This window comes from Enhydra lutris, unplaced genomic scaffold (assembly GCF_002288905.1).
Source record: "Enhydra lutris kenyoni isolate GAN:26980312 unplaced genomic scaffold, ASM228890v2 scaffoldscaffold15, whole genome shotgun sequence".
Lineage (NCBI taxonomy): Eukaryota > Metazoa > Chordata > Mammalia > Carnivora > Mustelidae > Enhydra > Enhydra lutris.
The window spans coordinates 36,096,080-36,110,131 of record NW_019154099.1 but is presented as its reverse complement, the minus strand read 5'-3'; positions in this window follow the sequence as shown (position 1 = coordinate 36,110,131).

Sequence of the window (14,052 nt, the reverse complement as noted above, 5' to 3'; positions counted from 1 at the left end):
ATAATGACAAGAAAGTGACCTCATTTTGTTTCAAGTGAAAAATACTGAACGCATGAAATGTTTTGAAAAGCCTTCTAAATTATGATAAATTGATTTAAAATAATAAATTTGAATATCTCAATATATTTGTGACCATCAAGCAATAAGGCATAAAATAGGGGAAGGTCATATGGATGTGAATTCAATTTGAACCAAGAGGTCGTTGTAACAAGGAAAAATAATCCTCCTTATATTGAATAGTTATTATCTCTACTTAACGCTGGATGTGTACTGTTTCTTCATAGTTTTCTTCTTACTTTGATTTCAAGCTCAGTACTAACTGGATAGATGATCATTAAAATCTTGAAATGCCTTAGGAAATTTACTGAATGGGAAATAAAGTAAATAAATAGAAGAATTATCCGTTTAAAATTGCCACCACCCGACTACCATGAAGGGATAATTTCCATATGTGATGCCTCAATTTAAGAAAAATACTTCTCTACTCTGACATCCTGGAATGTATAAAAAACCTGATCATCAGTTTGTATTTGTTGTGACTTTCATCTAATATCTAAGATACTAGATATCTTTCCAACAAAAGAACTTTAAGAACAATTTTTCTGCCTGAGGAATTCTAAAAACAAAACAAAATAAAACAAAAACAAAAACAAAACAAAACAATAAACAGCTAACCATAATTAAAAGGGCATTTTAATTTTTTTATTATTATTTTTAAAAGATTTTATTCATTTGAGAGAGTGTGCAAGTTGGCAGAGGGGCAGAGGCAGAGAATCTGAAGCAGACTCCACTCTGAGCAGGGAGCCCCACACAGGGCTCAACCTCATGACCCTGAGATCACCATCTGGGCTGAAATGAAGAGTTGTATGCTCAACTGACTGTGCCACACAGGTGCTCTCAAAAGATCATTTTTAAATTGTATTTTATAATTTTAATACATGAAGACTGGTTCGAGAAGCATTGTTACTATTTTACTGGTAATGTTCCTAGTTTTGTTTAAGCCATTCTTCCTTAAACCTCAAAATATATTTTTGATTCACCTGGGTATGATTATGGACATTTGTTAAATGTAAGACTGTAAGTATATATTTTGTGTGTGAAAGTGGGTGTTTATAGTGGTACATGTATGTAAAAAAGTATGTGAGTCATAATAAACATGATTTAAGATATAACTATAAATACATTATATAAATAGCTCTATGTATTAATGATTATTTTTTAGATGCATTTTTATGTCCTCTTAAAATGTTGCATTCCAAATGTAAATTCTTAATTATCACTATGCATTGAGAAGTTTTGTCAATTAAACAAAAAAGTTTCAGTACAACAAATTGGTATTATAACTCTAGGGCATTGTAAACATTTGTTACATAATTTAGTATAGTGTAGAAAACAGCAAGAAATAAAAATTATCACTTACACAGCCATTATTAAATCAGTTTATGTGAGCTTCTAAAATCTTGAAACTCACATGAAGACTAAAATCTATAACTTGAAATGAGGAGTCTGCAATAAAAATTTAAGTTGATTGAATTTAACATGTTTATCAGTTGAGATAAATGTTTTGCTGTAGTTGTTGCCTGTTATTTTCTTAGTGAGACTTTTGAAATATTTATATAATAAATTATGAGTGGAATTTCATAGAGACAGGGCATGCAAACAACCATAATTCCAATATTATGGTTTTCTACAGTTTAATAATATCCCCTTTCCTTATATTTATTAGGAATAAAACTCATTGTCAACTCTAATTATTTAGAGATTATATATTATGTGAAAAGCCTTGAGGCACTGGGCAATGCAGTGGCATAGGCCAGGTGGTCCTTGCATATATGATATTATTTGTATAGATTAATGTAGGGATTAAGTAAAAAAGTGTATATAAACAAGTTATGTTCAGAGTGGATACCAGACCACAGTCCCATGAATACAGGGTACTATAATGTCATTATTAAGATAATATATTTTTTTGGTAATACAGAAGTGTGGTGTTGGCACAAGGATAAACATGTAGATCAATAGAATAGAATAGGGGGTCCGAAAATAACCCCACATATACATTATCAAATGATTTTCTACAAGGATGCCAGTACTTTTCAATAAATGGTGCTGGGACAACTGGAAAGTCACAAACAAAGAATAAAGGTGGATCTTTTGCAAAATTTGACTCAAAATGGATCAGAGACCTGAATGTAAGAGTTCAAATTACAAACGCTTAGAAGGAGACATGAATACATGTTCATTAACTTGAATTTGGCAAAAGATTGTTAGCTATGACACCAACAGAATGCACAACAATGGAAAAAATAGATAAAATGGACTTCATCAAAATTAAAACTTTGTTCTTCAAAGGACACAGTAAAGAAAGTATAAGGACAACCCACAGAATGGGAAAAAATATCTTCAAGTCTTACATCCAACAAAGGGACATGTATCTAGAATATATAAAGAACTCTTACAACCCAACGACAAAGAGAATCCATTAAAAAAAAAAAAAAAAGGATCTGACTATATTTCTCCAAAGAAGATAAACAGATGGCCAATAAGAACATGAAAAGATGCTCAACATTATTAGCAATCAGGAAAATTCATGTAAAAATACAAGGAAGTATCACTTGACACCCTGGGATGGCTAGAAGTGAGATTGAAATTGAATTGAAAAGTCAGATAACAAGTGTTAACAAGGATGTGGAAAAACTGGAACTGTTCTACACTGCTGATGAGAATGGAAAATGATGCAACCACTTTGGAAGAGTGTGTTAAGCACTGAGGGCCTGTCAGATAGTAAACATTCAAAAACTGTTAGCTATTAGTAAATTATTTGGCTAGAGGTGAAAATCAGAGTTATTCTTTGGTCCTGTATCTATACATAAAAGTCTGTACTTTCTTATAAAGAAATTAGAGGCATGTTGTTTTCCAGAAGTTGTCTTCCCATTGATTGCAAAGAAGAAAAAACTACAAGCTAACTCTGTGGACTTTTCTTATTTCACAGAGATCAGTTTATAGTTTTGTTATTATTATTACTGTGGTAAAACACCTGTGAGATCTACTATCTTAGCAATACTTAGGTACAGATCTAGCAAAATTTGTATAAGATCTGTATGACATAACCACAAAAATCTCATGAATGAAATCAAAGAACTAAAAAAGGAGCAATATTTCATGTTCATATGTAGGAGGACTCGATATTGTCAAGATGTCAGTTCTTCCCAGCTTGATCTATACATTCAATCAAAATATCCACAAATTATTTTGTAGATGTTGACAAAGTGCTCCTAAAGCTTAAGGCAAGAGATAAAAGACCCAGAATAGACAACACAGGTTTGAGGAAACAACATTGAAGGACTAGCACTACCTGACTTCAAGATCCAATACAAAGAAATGGATTTTCAAGGAGAAATCAACTATTAAACCATGAAAAGACAGGGAGGGACCTTAAGTGCATATTACTAAGCGGAAGAAGCCAATCTGAAAAGTTGCGTACTGCCTGATTCCAAATATATGACATTCTAGAAAAGCCAAAACTATGGAGACAATAAAAATTAAGTGGTTTCAAGGAGCTGGAGATTGAGGGCATGGATGAATAGGTGAAGCACAAGGGATTTTTAAAGCAGTGAAAATACTATAGGAAATGGTGTAATGTTGCACACATGTTGTTATGTATTCCCCTAAAGACATAGAATGTATAACACCTAGAATAAATTTTGATGTAAACTGTGGACTTTGGGTGATTATAAAGGCTTCAGTGTGGCTTCATCAGTTGTAGCAAAAGCACCATTCTGATGAGAGAGAGCAGTGATAACGTGTGAGGCTTACATGTGTGGGAGCAGCGTGTGTACCAGAAATCTCTATACCTTCCTTTCAATTTTGCTATGGTTTTAAAACTCTAAAAACAGCCTTAAAATTGTCTCTCTCTAGAAGCTTGAAACTCTGGGAATTTTAAAAGTTCACATTACTAAATGCAAGTCAAATATAATGTGTCAACAAATAAAAGGAAATTTCTGAGTAGGTTCAGTTAACATCAGAGCTTAGGTGTTTCAGTAAAAGCTTCAGGAAAAACGTAGCATTAGACTGGCTCTTGAGTGATAGGTAGTATTTTCCTAACTATGGAAGAGATGATTTTAAGCAGCCCAGTTGATGAGGACAGTATAGTTAGAGGAGAAGCAAATCATCGATTTGGTCGGAAATAGAAGGTAACTTTGATGTGCTGTGGTATGTGTCAGGAGTGTCCTGTTGCATTGGAATAGAGAAAAGCAGTGTGGCTGTAGTAGTGGTAGTATACAGTTATGTGATGCACACTGTAAGAGCAGTGTAACAGTATACAGGTAAGACAGTAAAAGGAACACTTCAAACATCTTTTGCATACCATTTCCTGTGCTCAACTATCTGAACCAACCTGTGCTCAACTATCTGAACCCTGGTGATATAAATTAAATGCCTGTAATGGGAAAATATGGTGACTTTTAATATGCTTAAATTTAGTGAAGTTTCATTGTATGAGTATACTCCATATCAGAAGACACAAATTTGGTTATTTACAGACAAGTGGAAAGTGCAGTGAATATGTGAAATGTGTTTGACCTTTATGGTGATGTCCTGGAGAGCATGTTTTCCATTTTAAAGGAGCCATCTACAAACACAGGTACAGTCCATTATTTGCATTCAATTTTTATAGGTCTTCTACTTCACAGGAAAGTATGGATATTAAAATCCTAATATAAAACATTTTGGAATTTAAATTTATACAACTGATTAAGTTTTTAAAACACTATATGCAAAGACTCTTTTAAATACATTGGTCACCTGTCCTGCTAGTTGCCGTCTTCAGCCTAAGTACAAATATGTCGGCTAATTCAGTGCTACACTGCCTCAAATACGCAGGCTTAAATGATTGCAAATATTACTCCTATTCGTGATGATCTTATGTCACTATGGAATTCTTTGATTTAATCGCATACTTAAATAGTGGTGCTTGTTGTGATGAGTGCTGGGCATTGTATGTAAGTGATGAGTCACTGGGCTCTCCCCTGAAACTAATATTGCACTGTTTGTTAACTAGAATTTAAATAAAAATTTGAAAAAAAATCAGTGCCTCACTTTAGTGACACAACATAACACATATAGTTAACATGCACACACATGCACATGTACACATGTATGAGAATATAGGTATAAATCCTGGAAATATTCTTTAAAATATTTTATTTGAGAGAGAGAGAGAGTGTGTGTGTATGTCACAATTGGGAGGGGTAAAGGTAGAGGGAGAGAAAATCTCAAGCCGACTGTGCCGACAGAGCCCAGTGCAGGCTCTATCTCACAACCCCGAGATCATGACCCTACCCCAAAATCAGGAATTGGACACCCAACCAGCTACATCACCCAGGCACCCCTTTTTTTTTGCAGGCGCTTTTGAGATTCCATTTCAAAACCATCTTTATCATTTATTACTTCAAAATGCATGCATTCACAATTTGTGTTGGCCATAGAACACAGATTAATCTGATCCTACATTTACTCATCTCTTTATAGTATAATTTAAGATCTTAAATTTTTAAAGAAATCTTTTTTACTTTCATCAGTTTTTCCTCTTACATAGATATATATGGATTTTACTCCTAAGAGCAATTACTAATTGGAAACATTGTATAATGTGTTAGTGAATCTTAATTTAAATCACTTTCAGAAGCATTGAACTCTCCCTGCTGCCTGTCAGCCTTCCCCACCTGTACCGGTGTGAATGCCAGTGCACAGGTTATCTGAAGAGTCATGTTAACTATAATTGCTTGGAGGGAATGCACCTTTTAAAATTCCTGCCATACCTTCTTTTCCTAAGCACACTGTAGTCCAGACAAGCTTCACAGCACAAAATCAGCTCCCCTAGGTCAGAGAATAGTCATACGACATGCAAAATGTAATTATGCTCAGCAGGATAACAGATAATTGGGGTATGGATACAGATATATTTTTATCACTTTTCTAATGTTGATAGTCTTATTATATTTGCTCCTGAGATGTGGGAGAAGTCGCAATAACAGAATCCCTTTATAGCAATTAGAATAGCTATCCACAAGGTGTTCCTATGTTCCAACTGTATTGGGTGAACAAGAGAATATGGAAATAAAAAAGAAATAGTAGGGTTCCGTCCCTCCCTCACAACTAAGGTTGTACTTCCTAGTGCACAGGCACTTTACGAAAATATTTTTCCTAAAGGAAAACTGAAAAATTAATTTAAAATACACTGATGGAGAACCTTCTGGTTTCAGCTTCTGCATGTAAAGATCTTTTAAATTACCACTCCCGTCCTTACAACAAGAAATGCCTGGAAAAATGAAAGTCAGTGACCTTTCTTGGACCCTTTAGAGAGCAGAGGTTGCAGGGCAAACTGTCACCCCCCACCTCTGAAGAGCCATGCAAATCCAGAGTCAGAGCTGGTATTTGCTTACCTGGGGCAGAAACTTCTGGAAGCTCAGTTGTTGGAAACTAAGTAGACAAGTGTGAGAGTAGGAAATGCCTGACATAGTACAGACTTATCATCTCCCCTCTCACTAAACTTTCCTTCTAGGAATGCTGCATAGTTAGAGTTCAAGAAACATCTCCTTATGGTCCTGATGAAGGGAGTGGAAGATAGCTCTTGTGAAACACAGGAAGTGACTCCTCTGATTAAAAAATGCTTACTTCCTAGGCTAACGAACTTTGTCAGAAAACTTGCCCCAGCAAGGGGGAAAGATATCCCTTCCTACTTGGACCCCCTCCATCCCTTCTGTCTCACCTTGTGGGGTGAAAACCCAACCAGCAGTTTACACAAATAGACGAGAAAACTATAGCTAGGGTCTGGAATTCATTCTGAGGATTATAGAATTTTTTTTCGCCTTCATCTTACTACCTCACCGACCAAATGGCAGTACAGTAACAGTGGGTTATAGGTCACAAATGATGCAGTCACTCCAAGGAGCCATGGATAGGGAACCCCAAAGACTCTGGTATCCAGATCTATAGCAACTCCTCTATCTATAGCTCAACTCCTACCCAACTTAACATAAATTCTCCCCTAATAAATCTCAGTTTCTATTAGGTAGTACATGTCTAGCAGTCACCAAAAAATGTAAAGCTATGGTATAAGGCCAAAAAAAAAAAAAAAAAGTCTTTTTGACCATTTAAACTATTTTATAATTGTATTCAGCTGACTCCCATTTTCTCAACTCAAATCACAACCTGAATTTCCTCTCCTGAATATTCTGTGCTATCACTGACTTTTGATGTATATTTACATGACACAGCAGTACATTTATCAGGAAATAATAATAATTATTGGAGGAGAAACTAAGGAGTTGTATAAACACATCCTCATTATCATGGGACCTACAGACTAAGGAGGAGGACTGTTATTGAGGAAGTAGTTTCAAGGATTAAGAAGGACATGACAAGAAACTATAAGGTTCTTTGAGGGGGCATTATAGTACTAATCAGATTTTTTTAAAAGATTTTATTTATTTATTTGACAGAGAGATCACAAGTAGGCAGAGAGGGAGGCAGAGAGAGAGGAGGAAGCAGGCTCCCTGCCAGGCAGAGAGCCTGATGTGGGGCTCGATCCCATAACCCTGGGATCATGACCTGAGCCAAAGGCAGAGACTTCAACCCACTGAGCCACCCAGGCACCCCAGTACTAATAAGATTTTAGTAGTCTGCTTTACGAAGTAGCATAGTGTTGAAATATGGTCCATTATATTATTGCAATGTGTGAGTGTTCAGTACATTTGTTTGAATCATACTAGTTAAGTGAATCACCTTACTTGTCTAAGAACTATTAACACAAGGAGTTAGATGATTTAGGTTAAAAACAAAATCATTTCCTTTCAAGTTGACATGATAGATATGAACAGATATAGTTGCCAGACCACCATTATAATCAGTTATTTGTTTTATTCTATCAGTTTTTCTGGAAAAAGTAATTGGTGTTGAACAAATGAAATCATTTTATTACTTTAAAAATATATTTTTTTCTTTTACATCACCAAAACTATTTGTGTCCTTCAATGTGCTCTGTACTCTTTTATGGTCTACCAAGATGAGTTAGTCATGGTACCTTCCAGGAAGAAACTCTAACATCCTATTTTGAGTACATTGGTATGAAATAAAAATATCTTACATTTTAAACACTTCATATAATCTGTCTTCACTTGCAATGTGATTTGCTGCTATATCTCTTTTATTTCACATTATTACATCCAAAATCTGAGTTACAGAATTTGCACATAAAGCTCAACAGATGGAGTTCTTAAATTTCATCCAGCAAACAATAATCTGCCACAAGTGCTTCAGAGTGCTATTCTAAAACATCGAACAGATTTAATTCTGGTTTAGTACATGTATTCCTAAGTGAAAGAGCCCTTTTGAAATTGATACTTTCTTAATTGTTGAGCTTAAGGATAGAGTAGTTCAAAGATGCTTAGTCCTTTTAAGAAAAAAAACCCAACTTTGGTTTTATACTTTACAAAATTGATAGGATACCTATTAACTACTGTATGGAAGAATTAAATGGAGAAAGACATTACTTAAAAGCCTGATACCAAAAAAAAAAAAGCCTGATGCAAAATTTGAGAACAAATGGTTTAGTGCTATAAATCAGTAAATTTCCAAATGAAAAATAAAATAATTTTGCTTAACGTGGCAAATAATCATCTGTGTGTTGAATGTTTGTGTCTAAACCCAAAAAGTGCAATTTGCATTACCATTCAGTGCCTCTGGATAATTATAATTGTATTTGTATATCTACTTTGAGTTTTATGAATATATTTTCTGCCTAATAACATCATTGCACCAGTTGGTTTATTTTAATGTAACAAAATTATTGCAGGGGGAAAAAAGGCTAATACTGCCAAAAGTCACTTTGAATCACTATACTACAACTGTTGGTATGTTAATATATTTTTCTTTTTTAGAGATTTTATTTATTTATTTGACAGAGAGAGAGAGATCACAAGTAGCCAGAGAGAGAGGAAGAAGCAGGCTCCCTGCTAAGCAGGGAGCCTGACATGGGGCTTGATCCCAGGACCCTGAGATAATGACGAGCTGAAGGCAGAGGCTTAACCCATTGAGCCACCCAGGTGCCCATATTTTTTTATACATGTAATGTATTGTGAAAAACTGGCTTTTTAATTCATTAATGTTCAATAAATCCTATGTAACATACACAGACCCTATTTTCTCATCAGTTTTCAGTTTTCTAGGACAAATTAACCTTAGGTATTGGGAAAAAATGCATCTATCTTTCAATCTTTATTCAGAGAAGAAGAAAATGATTTGACTCATTAGGTAAGAATAAAAAGTATTATAGAAGTAGAAAGCACATATTATTTTAAAATTATTTAATATTAGAATAAGAGTATTGATATAAAATTATTTATTATAAATAATTGTGTCCTTTTCCTTTTTAAAATTCAAACCAGGGCAGAAAAATTCCTTTGAAGGTTGAGAATAAATTGTTCAAATTATTTCTATTTATCAGTGATTCCTTAATAGTTTCTAGTTATTTGCATAGGTAACATCTCTTGCTTCCCCTTTCCTTGCCAAAGAGTGACAGAATGATGAAAATGTCTAGGTCCTAAACATATTTCTTTGCCAAGCTTGTTTGACAGTGGTTACTAAACTTTATCGTTGGCCAATTTTAAAATAAGTAGCGTACCTCTGTAGCTTAAAGGAAGGGAGAAAGAGTTGGCAATATGAAATAAGTAGGAGAAAATGTAGTTTATTTATAAGAGAAAAAAAGGAGTGCATATTTATTTTCTCTTTTCACCATTCCACTGCTTAATGCTAAGTTCTGTTCTTGTAATCAGTCCTAGAGAGGAGAAAAAAAAATAGTACTGTACTTTTGTAGGGAAAACAAAAACAAAAACAGAACCTTTTAGTTTAGAAGAAAAATTGTGGGTATATGTATAATGGGTATATGTGAAGAATGTGTGTGTATACATGTGTGTACTTAAGCCACTCCATTACCTTTCTTCTCACTTCCTGCTATGAAATGGATGGATATTTTAAAGGTCACAAGGAACCTCCATTTGGTGGCTTGTTTGCTGATACAAGCAGAAAAAAAAATTACTAAGATTTATAATTCTCTGGTGACTGAAGGCATTTATTTTATTGACTCCTCTCTAAAAGGATAGTAGGAGAGAATATATGTTATTTGATCTGTTAGAAATTAACTCCTTTTTTATTTAATAAATAGCTTCTAAATAATCAGCAAGCCAGATGATATCCCAGCAATTTTATGTTTCTCTTGATATAATGAAGTATCATAAATTATCATAAAGGGCTATTTTGAGATGCATAAAATATACCAGTAATAATTTTCTGTGACTGTGGGTATTTGTGCTGATGCTACATAAAAGGAAATCTGTTGCAACTCTTCATTTTCTTTAATCTGAAATTTCCCTTATTTACTTGCATTCTTATGCATTGGTTCCATGATCAAGCTTCTAACTTTGGATTTCAGATAATGTGAAGATAAGTGTATATCCTTTGCTCTCAAAAATACATGGGCATATGTATGTTTAAAAGGCATAATTTCAAAGATTTTACAGAACCTTTGAAAATTACCTATGGATCCTGGTCCTACAGCTATAGATAGCTGTATGTGTGTTGAATGTTTGTGTCTAAACCCAAAAAGTGCAATTTTTGAAAAAATTAATTAATGATGACTAATATACACAAAAATTTTATAAGTCATAGTAAGCAACTAGTTCATCTACTCACTCACCAGAAATGTGACCTTTTGAATGGAAATCTTATAACTTCCTTTAAAGTTGAATTTCAATTCCCATTAATTTTCCCTATCAAGAATTGAGAATATCCTCCTCTGAGATGTAATCACTTTTACGTTTGGAACAAATTATTAGTACAATTAGACTGATTTAGAAACATTAAAAAACAAAGCAAAGAGAAACAATCTTTATTGTTGAATTTTACTTTGTGGTGACTTAGAAACAAATGACCAATATTCTAATCAGGCTTAAATGCAGTCCGCTTATTATGGAGTAAGTTTTATGTGCCTATTATATCTCCTATGTTTCTTTTTTTTAATTATTTTTATTAATATATAATGTATTATTTGCACCAGGAGTACAGGTCTATGAATCATCAGGCTTACACATTTCATAGTACTCACTCTCCCCAGTGTGCATAACCCAACCACCCTATCCCTTCCCCTCCACTCCCCAGCAACCCTCAGTTTGTTTTGTGAGATTAAGAGTCTCTTATGGTTTGTCTTTTCTCCGGATCCCACCTTGTTTCATTTTTTCCTTCCCTACACCCCACAACCCCTGCCGTTGCCTCTCAAATCCTCATATCAGAGACATCATATGATAATTGTCTTTCTCTGATTGACTTATTTCAACCAACATAATACCCTCTAGTTCCATCCATGTCATCACAAATGGCAAGATTTCATTTCTTTTGATGGCTGCATAGTATTCCATTGTCTATATATACCACCTCTTTAGCCATTCATTTCTTGATGGACATCTAGGTTCTTTCCATAGTTTAGCTATTGTGGACATTGCTGCTATAAACATTTGGGTGCACGTGCCCCTTCGGATCACTACCTTTGTATCTTTAGGGTAAACACCCAGTAGTGTGATTGCTGCGTCATAGGATAGCTCTCTTTTCAACTTTTTGAGGAACCTCCATGCTGTTTTCCAGAGTGGTTGCACCTGCTTGTATTCCCCACCAGCGGTGTAGGAGGGTTCCCCTTTCTCTGCATCCTCGCCAGCATCTGTCATTTCCTGACTTGTTAATTTTAACCATTCTGACTGGTGTGAGGTGGTATCTCATTGTGGTTTTGATTTGTATTTCCCTGATGCCGAGTGATGTGGAGCACTTTTTCATGTGTCTGTTGACCATCTGGATGTCTTCTTTTTTTTTTTTTTTAAGATTTTATTTATTTTTTTGACAGAAAGAGGGATCACAAGTAGGCAGAGAAGCAGGCAGAGAGAGAGGGGGAAGCAGGCTTTCTGCTGAGCAGAGAACTGGATGTGGGGCTCGATCCCAGGACCCTGGGATCATGACCTGAGCTGAAGGCAGAGGCTTTAACCCACTGAGCCACCCAGGTGCCCCATCTGGATGTCTTCTTTGCAGAAATGTCTCTTCATGTCCTCTGCCCATATCTTGATTGGATTATTTGTTCTTTGGGTGTTGAGTTTGCTAAGCTCTTTATAGATTTTGGATACTAGCCCTTTATCTGATATGTCCTTTGCAAATATCTTCTCCCATTCTGTCAGTTGTCTTTTGGTTTTATTAACTGTTTCCTGCAAAAGCTTTTGATCTTGATGAAGTCCCAATAGTTCATTTTAGCCCTTGCTTCCCTTTCTTTTGGTGATGTTCCTAGGAAGAAGTTGCTGCAGCTGAGGTCGAAGAGGTTGCTGCCTGTGTTCTCCTCAAGGATTTGATGGATTTCTTTCTCACATTGAGGTCCTTCATCCATTTTGAGTCTATTTTCATGTGTGGTGTAAGGAAGTGGTCCAGTTTCATTTTTCTGCATGTGGCTGTCCAATTTTCCCAACAACATTTGTTGAAGAGACTGTCTTTCTTCCATTGGACATTCTTTCCTGCTTTGTCGAAGATTAGTTGACCATAGAGTTGAGGGTCTATTTCTGGGCTCTCTATTCTGTTCCATTGATCTGTGTGTCTGTTTTTGTGCCAGTACCATACCATCTTGATGATGACAACTTTTAATAGAGCTTAAAGTCTGGAATTGTGATGCCACCAACTTTGGCTTTTTTTTTTTCAATATTCCTCTGGCTATTCGAGGTCTTTTCTGGTTCCATATAAATTTTAGGATTATTTGTTTCATTTCTTTGAAAAAGTGGATGGGATTTTGATAGGGATTGCATTAAATTTGTAGATTGCTTTAGGTAGCATAGACATTTTCACAATATTTGTTCTTCCAATCCATGAGCATGAAACATTTTTCCATTTCTTTGTGTCTTCCTCAATTTCTTTCATGAGTACTGTATAGTTTTCTGAGTACAGATTCTTTGCCTCTTTGGTTAGGTTTATTCCTAGATATCTTATGGTTTTGGATGCAATTGTAAATGGGATCTACTCCTTAATTTCTCTTTCTTCTGTCTTGCTGTTGGTGTATAGAAATGCAACTGATTTCTGAGCATTGATTTTATATCATGACACTTTGCTGAATTCCTGTATGAGTTCTAGCAGTTTTGGAGTGGAGTCTTTAGGATTTTCCACATAAGGTATCATGTCATCTGCAAAGAGTGAGAGTTTGATTTCTTCTTTGCTGATTCAGATGCCTTTTATTTCTTTTTCTTGTCTGATTGCTGAGTCTAGGACTTCTAGTACTGTGTTGAACAGCAGTGGTGATAATGGACATCCCTGCCATGTTCCTGACCTTAGGGGAAAAGCTCTCAGTTTTTCCCCATTGAGAATGATATTTGCTGTGGATTTTTCATAGATGGCTCTGATGGTATTGAAGTATGTACCTTCTATCCCTACACTGTGAAGAGTTTTGATCAAGAAAGGATGCTGTACTTTGTCAAATGCTTTTCCAGCATCTGCTGAGAGTATTTTATGGTTCTTGTTTCTTTTATTAATGTATTGTATCACATTGATTGATTTGCAGATGTTGAACCATCCTTGCAGCCCAGGAATGATTCCCACTTGGTCGTGGTAAATAATCCTTTTAATGTACTGTTGGATCCTATTGGCTAGTATTTTGGTGAGAATTTTTGCATCTGTGTTCATCAAGGATGTTGGTCTGTAATCCCCTTTTTGATGGGGTCTTTGTCTGGTTTTGGTAACAGGATAATTCCAACCTCATAAAATGAGTTTGGAAGTTTTCCTTCCATTTCCATTTTTTTGGAACAGTTTCAGGAGAATAGGCATTAATTCTTCTTTAAATGTTTGGTAGAATTCCCCTGGGAAGCGATCTGGCCCTGGGCTCTTGTTTTTGGGGAGATTTTTGGTGACTGCTTCAATCACCTTACTGGTTATGGGTCTGTTCAGGTTTTCTCTTTCTTCCTGGTTCAGTTGTGGTAGTTTATA